The 8,987-nt window shown below is 42.0% G+C and overlaps 1 long non-coding RNA gene and 1 other non-coding gene across 2 annotated transcripts; one reads left to right on the forward strand and one right to left on the reverse strand.

Annotated features, from left to right (window-relative positions):
- Nucleotides 1-430: 430 nt before the first annotated feature.
- LOC125531624 lies at nt 431-5,593 on the reverse strand. Its single transcript, XR_007293373.1, has 2 exons — nt 5,309-5,593; nt 431-758 (listed from the first exon to the last, which is right to left on the reverse strand). It is a non-coding gene; the product is annotated as an uncharacterized LOC125531624 (long non-coding RNA).
- A 2,742-nt stretch (nt 5,594-8,335) lies between these two features.
- On the forward strand, nt 8,336-8,489 carry LOC125531625. The gene has a single exon (XR_007293374.1). It is a non-coding gene; the product is annotated as a U4 spliceosomal RNA (small nuclear RNA).
- Nucleotides 8,490-8,987: the final 498 nt, after the last annotated feature.

Genomic DNA, 8,987 nt, shown 5'->3' on the forward strand with positions numbered 1-8,987 from the left:
CTCAACCTGGATCTTAGCCTTGACACTGTCGACTGTTTCCAAGTTATCGACCTCAGGAGCGAAGATCTTGGCTGTCAACATTTTAATCAAGATTAGCATCTTCCTTCTCTAGGGCCGCAGGTCAAAGTGAAGGGTGCATTCATCCTCAATGTTGTAATCAGCCAGAGTTAATCGGACGCGGCTTGCCTGCGGCCTTGGCGTGCGACCATCGGTGCGACGCGGCCATCGCACGGCTGTGCGTGAGCCCCCTCCCGCTGCGGATTTTCTCTCAAAAAAAAACAGAATACAGATCCTAATACCGGACATCCCGTGATACCTATTTCGTTCCGTAATACTCTCGCACCATTAAGACTAAACAAAAATCAAGTGAAAAAAAAACTCATCGTCTGTGAAACATATCCACAAAATGCCCGCGAAACAGAGCCGCATATGCAGAAAAGCACGCCAAAATATACTCCTGAAGGCGAGAGAGGCCTACAACCTCGGCAGAACAATCAATGGCGGCTTGACCAAGGAAGCACAGGTAAAATCTCCTCTTAAATTGGGCAGCCAAGGAATCCCGTCCCTGATGTCTTCTTCGAGTCTCACGTCCCCGGTGGCTTCTCCAAGAAGTGGTCCAGGGAACCAAGATGCTCCCGATGATTCCCAGTCACCAAAAGTAAGAAATCGCACGATGTTCTTCACGATGAATCACCGGCAAATTCTCCTGTTGTACCGTTTTAGAACTTGTACAGGAAACCATGACTAGTGACCACAATCTGGAGATGCGAAACAACGACAAGAAGTTAATTCTGGTTCTGTTGCATTTGGAAAAACAAATTAGGAGCATGTACAGTACCCCAATTTCACATTTAATTGGATGAAAAGACGTTCTTGCACAAACCGTATAAAATAGAACAAGGATTGCAGAGTGCATCTTAATTTTTCCTCTAAACCTTAAGACTACTACAGTATTGATCCCTCAATGCACTGCATGTTTCCCAAGACAAATATGATTGCAAGACAGATAAATATGATTCATGAATGGGTTGATCAAAACTTGTGGTAGGGAAATATGATTGCCATTTGCCATGTCTGTGGATTAACTAAATTGAATCCTAACTGATACAGGATTCGCAACAAACCACGGCAGATCACAGTGATGAAAGGGTACCAAAGCTTGGCATGACATTTTTATCTGAAGAGGAAGCTTATTTATTTTATAACAAGTATGCTGAAACTATCGGTTTCAGCATCAGAAGAAGTAGTGGCCATAAAGTGAAGAACTCTTCTGTATTTCAGCAACGCACATTTACATGCTCTCGTCAAGGTACATGTTACTTCTAATTTGTTTTGATTCTAACCACTTATTTATGCTCTAAGACAAGTACTACAACTCACAGGCCACCGGCAAGAAGATAAAAGAGAGGACACATTCAGTTACAGTAGGCCTGAAACACGATGTGGTTGTAATGCTCGTATGAAGATAAGCCTTAAAAATGCTTTTTATTGTGTGTATGAATTCGAGGCATCACATAACCACACTCTTGCTCATGGAATCATGGCCCAGTACTTGAGATCCCAGAGAAAAGTAACAGAAGCACATATAGCAAATGCTGAGGTTGCAAAGTCAGTAGGCATTTCAAATAAAGCAACATTCGATTTGATGGCCAAGGAAGCATGTGGAAGTGAAAACCTTGGCTTTATACGTGAAGATTTGAAAAATCGTTTGTACTCAAAGAGAACAATAAAAGCAAAGAATGGTGACACAGGGGGAGTATTAGAGTACATGGAGAAGAAGGTCTCAGAAGATGTCAACTTCTTCTATTCAATTCAAGTTGATGAAGATGAGTTGATAACTAATATTTTTTGGACTGACTCGAAAATGGTATCAGACTACGCATTATTCGGCGATGTTATATGCTTTGACACCACATACAGGAAACTAGATGATGGACGCCCATTTGGTTTGATTGTTGGGGTGAATAATCATCAAAAAACTGTTGTCTTTGGCGCCGCACTTCTCTATGATGAAACTGCTGCAAGCTTTGCTTGGCTTTTCAGAACTTTCTTAAAAATTATGTCTGGGAAACATCCACGTACAATTCTCACCGATGAAGATGCAGCAATGGCAAAGGCAATCCGTAAAGTGTTCCCTCATTCTCACCATAGACTTTGCGTGTGGCATATGAATCAAAATGCTTGCAAGCATCTCGCTGGAGTTGTTGATGAATATAAGAAATTCAATGTTGATTTTCAACATTGTATATATGATATAGAAGAGGAAGATGAATTTGTAAGTGCATGGAATAAAATGATTGACAAGTATGGACTAGGTGACAATGCATGGTTGCAAAGGCTATTTGAGAAGAAAGAACAGTGGGCACTAGTATATGGTAAAAATACGTTCTCTGCCCACATGAGCACTACCCAACGAAGTGAAAGCATGAACAATGAACTAAAGAGGTACATTAGTGTTAAATATGACATGCTTACTTTCTTTGAGCATTTTGAACGGCTAGTTTCAGATAAAAGATGTGAAGAGGTGAAGTATGACTTTAAAGCAACACAAACTACTCCGAAGTTGAAGGCTGAATCAAGCTATATGCTAACACAAGCTGCAGCTACATATACTCCAGCAATATTCAAGATGTTTCAAGATCAAGTGCTTCGGACTCTGAACTACGACACATTGCTTTGTGATGAAAGTGACACAGAGTTGAAGATTTATGTAGTAAAATTTCATGGCACACAACGGGAGCATGTTGTTAGATTCATTCCAAAAGAAGAAAAGGTTAGTTGCAGCTGCAAAAGGTTTGAGTTTTCTGAAATCCTTTGCTCTCATTGCTTGAAGGTACTTGATATTAATAATATCAAGCATATCCCTGGAGAATATATCTTGAAAAGATGGACAATTGATGCCAAAGTTCTAGATATAACAAGCAAATGCAACCCGCATGAGAACCTAAAAGCAAGAATGTCCAATCGCTACAAGGAACTGTGCAGAATGTTCTTGAAAATAGCTGCTCGTGCCGCTGAGTCAGAAGACTCATACAATAAGGCTGCTAAATTTGCAGAGCAATTAGCACAAGATGTGGAGAAATGCTTGAAGATTAGAGCTGATCCAGATTTGGGAGACTCGTGTACTAAAGAAGGTGCATATTATACTAATAATAATTTCCTAGACTATTGACAAACAAAGACTGATGTTTACCATTACAGTGGCAGCAGGAGTGAACATCCCCTGTAGCAGAATTTCAAAACATAATGATGGGCTTGCAAAGCCAAAAGGTATGAAGGTCAAGGAGAAGACTGTCAAAGGATCAAAAAGGCCTGTTGGTGGATTTGAGAAAGCAACTTCAAAGAAGAAAAGGAACACAGATGATATTGTACAACTAGAGCCTCATGGCACCTCAAAGGTATTATACTTCGTCGCTTTGTGTCTTATAAAACCTTCAACATTATTAACCTTTTGAATCATTTTTGATAGGCCCCTTCGGAGAAACCAACTTCAAAGAAGAAAAAGAACAAAAAAGTTATTGTACAACTACAACCTCATGGCCTCTCAACGGTATAACGTTGTTGCTTGTTTCTTATAAAACACTCAATTGTATTGACCTTTCTCTATCATTTTCAACAGGGTCCTTTGGAATTTTTCGGTAACCAAATGGGTGCATATCAATTAGACTACAACACTATCCTAAATGCTTCAATGCAACCATCAATTGATAATACCATCCCGATGCCACTGCATACCCAACAACTGTTGGCGGGATTCCAACCATACAACACAACAGTGGTAGAAGCAGTCCACTCTTTCAAGTTTACGATTTTTTTAAACTTCATTGAAACTGAACTTTGCTACTTTGTGCACAGGGTCATCCGACAGACCACATGTCCACCTATTTACAGCAGCAGAACTCTGCTCAGCCAACACCTATCCAAAATGCTACAATGCAGCCATCAACTGGTCTGAGCTTCCCCATGCAACCACAAACCCAAGCACCACACAACACTCCAGTGGTACAACATTCCACCCTTTCGAGTTTTCCAGTTTTTAAACTTCACTGAAACTGATAGTTGCTACTTTGTGCACAGGGTCATCCGACAAACCACATGTCCACCTATATACAAAAGCATAACTCTGCTCAACCAACACCTATCCTAAATGCTATAATGCAACCATCAACTGGTCTGAGCTTTCCGATGCAACCACAAACCCAAGCACCACACAATACTCCAGTGGTATAAACATTCCCCCCTTTTGAGTTTTCCAGCATTTTAAACTTCATTTAAACTGAAAGTTCCTACGTTGTGCACAGGGTCATCCGACAAACCACAAGTACACCTTTTTACAACAGAAGAACTCTGCTCTGAATCCCTGCCTGATAGAACCCATTGGAGCCTCTAACTATAGTTCGATGACAGGAGAAAATCAAGGCCTCCTTCTTCAACCGAAGGCGACATCTATTGTAAATGCTACAATGCAGCCATCAGTTGGTCACACCATCCTGATGCCACCACAGACCCAAGACCCACACTATACTCCAGTGGTATAACATTCCATACTTCCAAGTTTTCCAATTTCTCAACTTCAATGAAACTGAAATTGCTACCTTTCTGCCCAGGGTCATCCGAAAAATCACATGTCTACCTATTTACAGCAGCAACAATCGGCGCAGAATCCCTCAGTGCAAAGGACCATTGGAACCTCTATCTCTAGTGTGACGACAGGACAAAACCAAGCCTGCCTCAATCAACCGAAGCCAACATGATCTATTTTGTTGTCGCGAGTTTTATCTCATGTGTGTTTTGACTTCAAAGTTGCAAATAATTTTTATTAGAACTTGTATGTACCATCAACTGAATGCTACTAAATGTCCCCAATCAAATATACTAGTTCACATATATTTTTTAATTGCGTACTAATTCATAGAATTAGCTATGAACAATTTTCCACAAGCATCGTTCTCATATGAGCCTCTAAGCTATCCTTGTCTCATTTTAAGTTACGATGACCGGGATCCCAATGATCCATTTCAATTATGCATAATATATGTACACTGAACCATCTATCTGAATGTCATGCTTAGAGGCATAGAGCGAGCAGAAAACAAATTGACAATCAGTCCGAATTTAGCATGTAAGGAATCTTAATTTAACTGAATGAAAGCAGAGTACTGGAATTGCTATTAGCCCTCCCTTCTCTGAATTTAACACGCATCTTAACTGAATGAAAGCAGAGTAATTGTCATCTTAACTGAATGTCATCCTTCTCTGAATTTAACACGCATGAGACTGGAATGACACAAGAAGAAGAGGAAATTACCTGTGTTATGCGGAGGTAATACTCCATGTATGAGCTGCAGTTCCTTTCTTCTTCCTATCTGAGTACCAATTTGATGGCGCCGATGCTGATTCTCGACGTCCTTCCCCTCTATACTCGGCCCCTCCTCCACAAGCCCGAGCACCCGCCAAGGACACGCCAACCCCTTTGCGTGGCCGTCCCACATGCTCCCGCTAGGCTCCGCATCTCAGACCAGCGAGGACGGCGCCGTGGAGGATCCCGTCCCCATGGAACTGCTGTGCGACTAGGTCGAGCAGGCGGACCACGGCCGAGCCGGGGATGCTGATTCAGCAGGCGCACGCGGGCGGCGGCCAGCCGGGAACCGGGATGGGGTGAGATGCGTGAGTGCGCACGCCCGAGTAGAAGCTGCACGGCAGCGCGACGAGATCCGCTCGATGGGCAGGAAGTGGTTGGAGGCTCGAGGAGCAGGAGCAGCAGAGGACATGGAAAGCTTCAGCTGAGCTTGAGTTCCGACCCAGGAGAGGGATGTGGATAAGGGATGTATCCATACAGACGGCAATCAGCATTAGGATCTGTATTCTGTTTTTTTTTTTTGAGAGAAAATCCGCAGCGGGAGGGGGCTCACGCACAGCCGTGCGATGGCCGCGTCGCACCGATGGTCCTACAATCAGCATTAGGATCGACCTTGACGGTGATCGTCTTGCCCGCAAGGGTCTTGACGAAGATCTGCATCTGTTGAATGGGAGCACCAAACATCAGCAATTTCAATGGACGGATGTCGGATAGTAGGACCATGGGGTAATCAGTTGTTGTTGCATGAGTAAGAAACCTTGTTCGGGCTAATTGCAAAGACTTACCAACGACAAGTGTGACTTTGTGAGGAATCTTGTTCAGATCTGAACACATATTATTTGTAGTACCATGGCAGTGTAGTATCTTTGTTTATGCTGCCATCAATAGTAATTTGGAACAAAAGAATAGTATGAACTAGCGACCTTAAAATAAAATCAGTATGATTCGATGACAGAGCAACAGACTGCTCACCAGTTCTACAGGTAGATCATTTTATCTCTTCATATACAAACCAAAAGATTAATGATATCATGTCAGGACTCATCTGAATATCTGACGGATATGACACCTTCAGTTATTGTTTCCCTGAGCTACAACCAACGAGATCGTCCATTTCGAGAATCAATGGTCGAGAAGCCCTGGTGAAGAAGTACCAACTGAAATGAAGCAGAGTAGCTGGTGTCAGATAGAATCGGACGGCTACGATTGAATTACCCCTTTAGGCGCCAATTAGTGTACCTTCAACTGTCATTTTCATCTCTTCTTGTTTACTTTACCAACTCTTGGACTGTAATGGCTATAAAGCCATGGGTTTCCAACCGAGAGAGGCATCAATTGTAATAGGAATAAACCTTCGCCGCCACTGGAATGGGTCGGGCTCTACTTTCCTCTTCGTTTAATACAAACCCAAGCAACCCCGCTCTGAATTAGGGGTAAATCACTGAGGATTTCTGAACTTTGCTTACCTCTGAACGACTGAACCCCTCGAAGTTCAGAGCTTGACATATCATTATCCATCTGATCTAACTAATTTTATGATCCGGATATACTCTGCAGCAAATAAACGAGAAAGAAACACATTCTAGAGATTATAAATGCTGTGGTGTGTTCAACTATTTGTCAGTGGGAGGTTCACCACGCGATCAACAACTATACATGCAAGTAGAGTCCGCCAGAAGATAGTTTGATGGTTACAAAAAAAGGATGCATCACCTATAAAATAGTCTCAAGCCACTCTCAGGCAAGAATGCCGACTTCTCATGTCCTAATGCACATACTGTAGTAAGTACTTACAGGTCACCAAATTAAATGAATCAGGTATATTTTTATAATGTAGTAAACCAACATCAAAATCACATAAGAAACAGATCACACTCCAAGTTGGATGGCTACTACTCCCTCCGTTCCTAAATACTTGTCTTTCTAGGCATTTCAACAAGTGACTACATACAGAGTAAAATGAGTGATCTACACTCCAAAATATGTCTACATACATCCATATGTAGTAGTCATTTGAAATGTCTAGAAAGACAAATATTTAGGAACGGAGGGAGTACATCACAGAACATATCAAAGACTAGGGTGATTTCACATAGGAAAATGTGGAAATGTTGTATAGTGTATACCAGCACCTGCACATAGTATAAGAACTATATATAGTAAAATGTTTCCTCCTTTTTATTTCAAGTAAAAGACAGTTTTTACCAAATCTTCCTCCAGCTTAACACAATAAAAAGGTTTACGAGGGCTAATCTGCTTTCTTACAAGTCCATAGCAGAGCACATAGAGTATATATCCTAAAAAGGTTGAGAAGGAAACATATCACAGTCGCAATGTGACAGAAACAGAATAGACATTGTTCAAAAATTATTATGTTAAATTGTTCAAGAAAGAAGAAACAGAATAGACGCCATCAAACTACTCCCTTCGTTTCTAAATATTTGTCTTTTTAGGCATTTTAAATGGACACAACATACGGATGCATGTAGACATATTTTAGAGTGTAAATTCGCTCATTTTGCTCCGTATGTAGTCACTTGTTGAAATCTCTAGAAAGACAAGTATTTGGGAACGTAGGGAGTAGTATATATATCCTAAAAAAGGGGGCTGCTTACACCAGACAGATGGAGACATGATGCTCTTAATCTGCCAACGGGAGCGCGGTGGATCTGGGGACGAAGGTGCCGGACGTACACCGCAGCGCCGGGTTCCCTGCGAGCAACACTGCTTGTACCACCTCGGCACATATGGATCTAGTCTAGGGGTCTACGAGGGCACATATGGATGGGGAGAGGTCGGGGATTCAGAGGCCATGCCAACGGATTTGAAGGAAACAAGGATTTGTATTTTCACACTTGGGCCCTGTTTGATAGCGGCAGTTTGTTTGCCGGTTGATTAGTCCCACCTCGCTCACGGAGGGAGGTGGCAAGGGGGGAGCTGGGTATAAGAAGGGTCCTTGGTCGAATTGAAAAAGGCATCTTTGCGCTTGGGGCAATGACGCAGCTAGTGAGGTAATACCGAGGCGCGTCAATTGCTGGTTGAAAACTATTTCCAAACCCCCTCTTTGGCCCTCACGGGTCATTGAGAATTTCTGAAAGGGCCCCCTCTCCTTCTCGGAGAGGGCAAGGCCCTACAAATTCAATAATTAGATTTTGTAGTTTTTGACTCAAAATCAAACTTTGCTTCGTTTTACTCATTTCTTTAACTTATGAGTCAGATTTGTCAATGAATCATATATTTTGGTTAGTTTGCTTGGACCAGATATTTGTTCACATGAATCATATTTCGGTTCAAAATTCAGGACTGCTGGCAAAGGCCAAACAGTTTTCGAAATTGTAGAGAGTAGACACCAACTTACGGCCGCTTGCTTAAAATGGAATTAGGAATTCTGATGCTTTTCTTTCAGAAGTTTGCATGTCAGACTAATCTTCATGGTCACTGAGAGAGGCATCGAGTCGTAATAGGTACAAACCCTAGTCGCTGCTGCCCGCTGGAGTAGGTCGGGCTTAATACAAATCCTAGCAAACCCCATCTGAATTTCGGGCTAAATATCTGAAGATTTTCGAATTTTAATCATCTCTGAACCCCTCTCTAAGTTCAGAGCTTGACATATGATTATCCATCTGAT

This window comes from Triticum urartu, unplaced genomic scaffold (genome assembly GCF_003073215.2).
Source record: "Triticum urartu cultivar G1812 unplaced genomic scaffold, Tu2.1 TuUngrouped_contig_7656, whole genome shotgun sequence".
In the NCBI taxonomy this organism is placed as follows: Eukaryota; Viridiplantae; Streptophyta; class Magnoliopsida; order Poales; family Poaceae; genus Triticum; species Triticum urartu.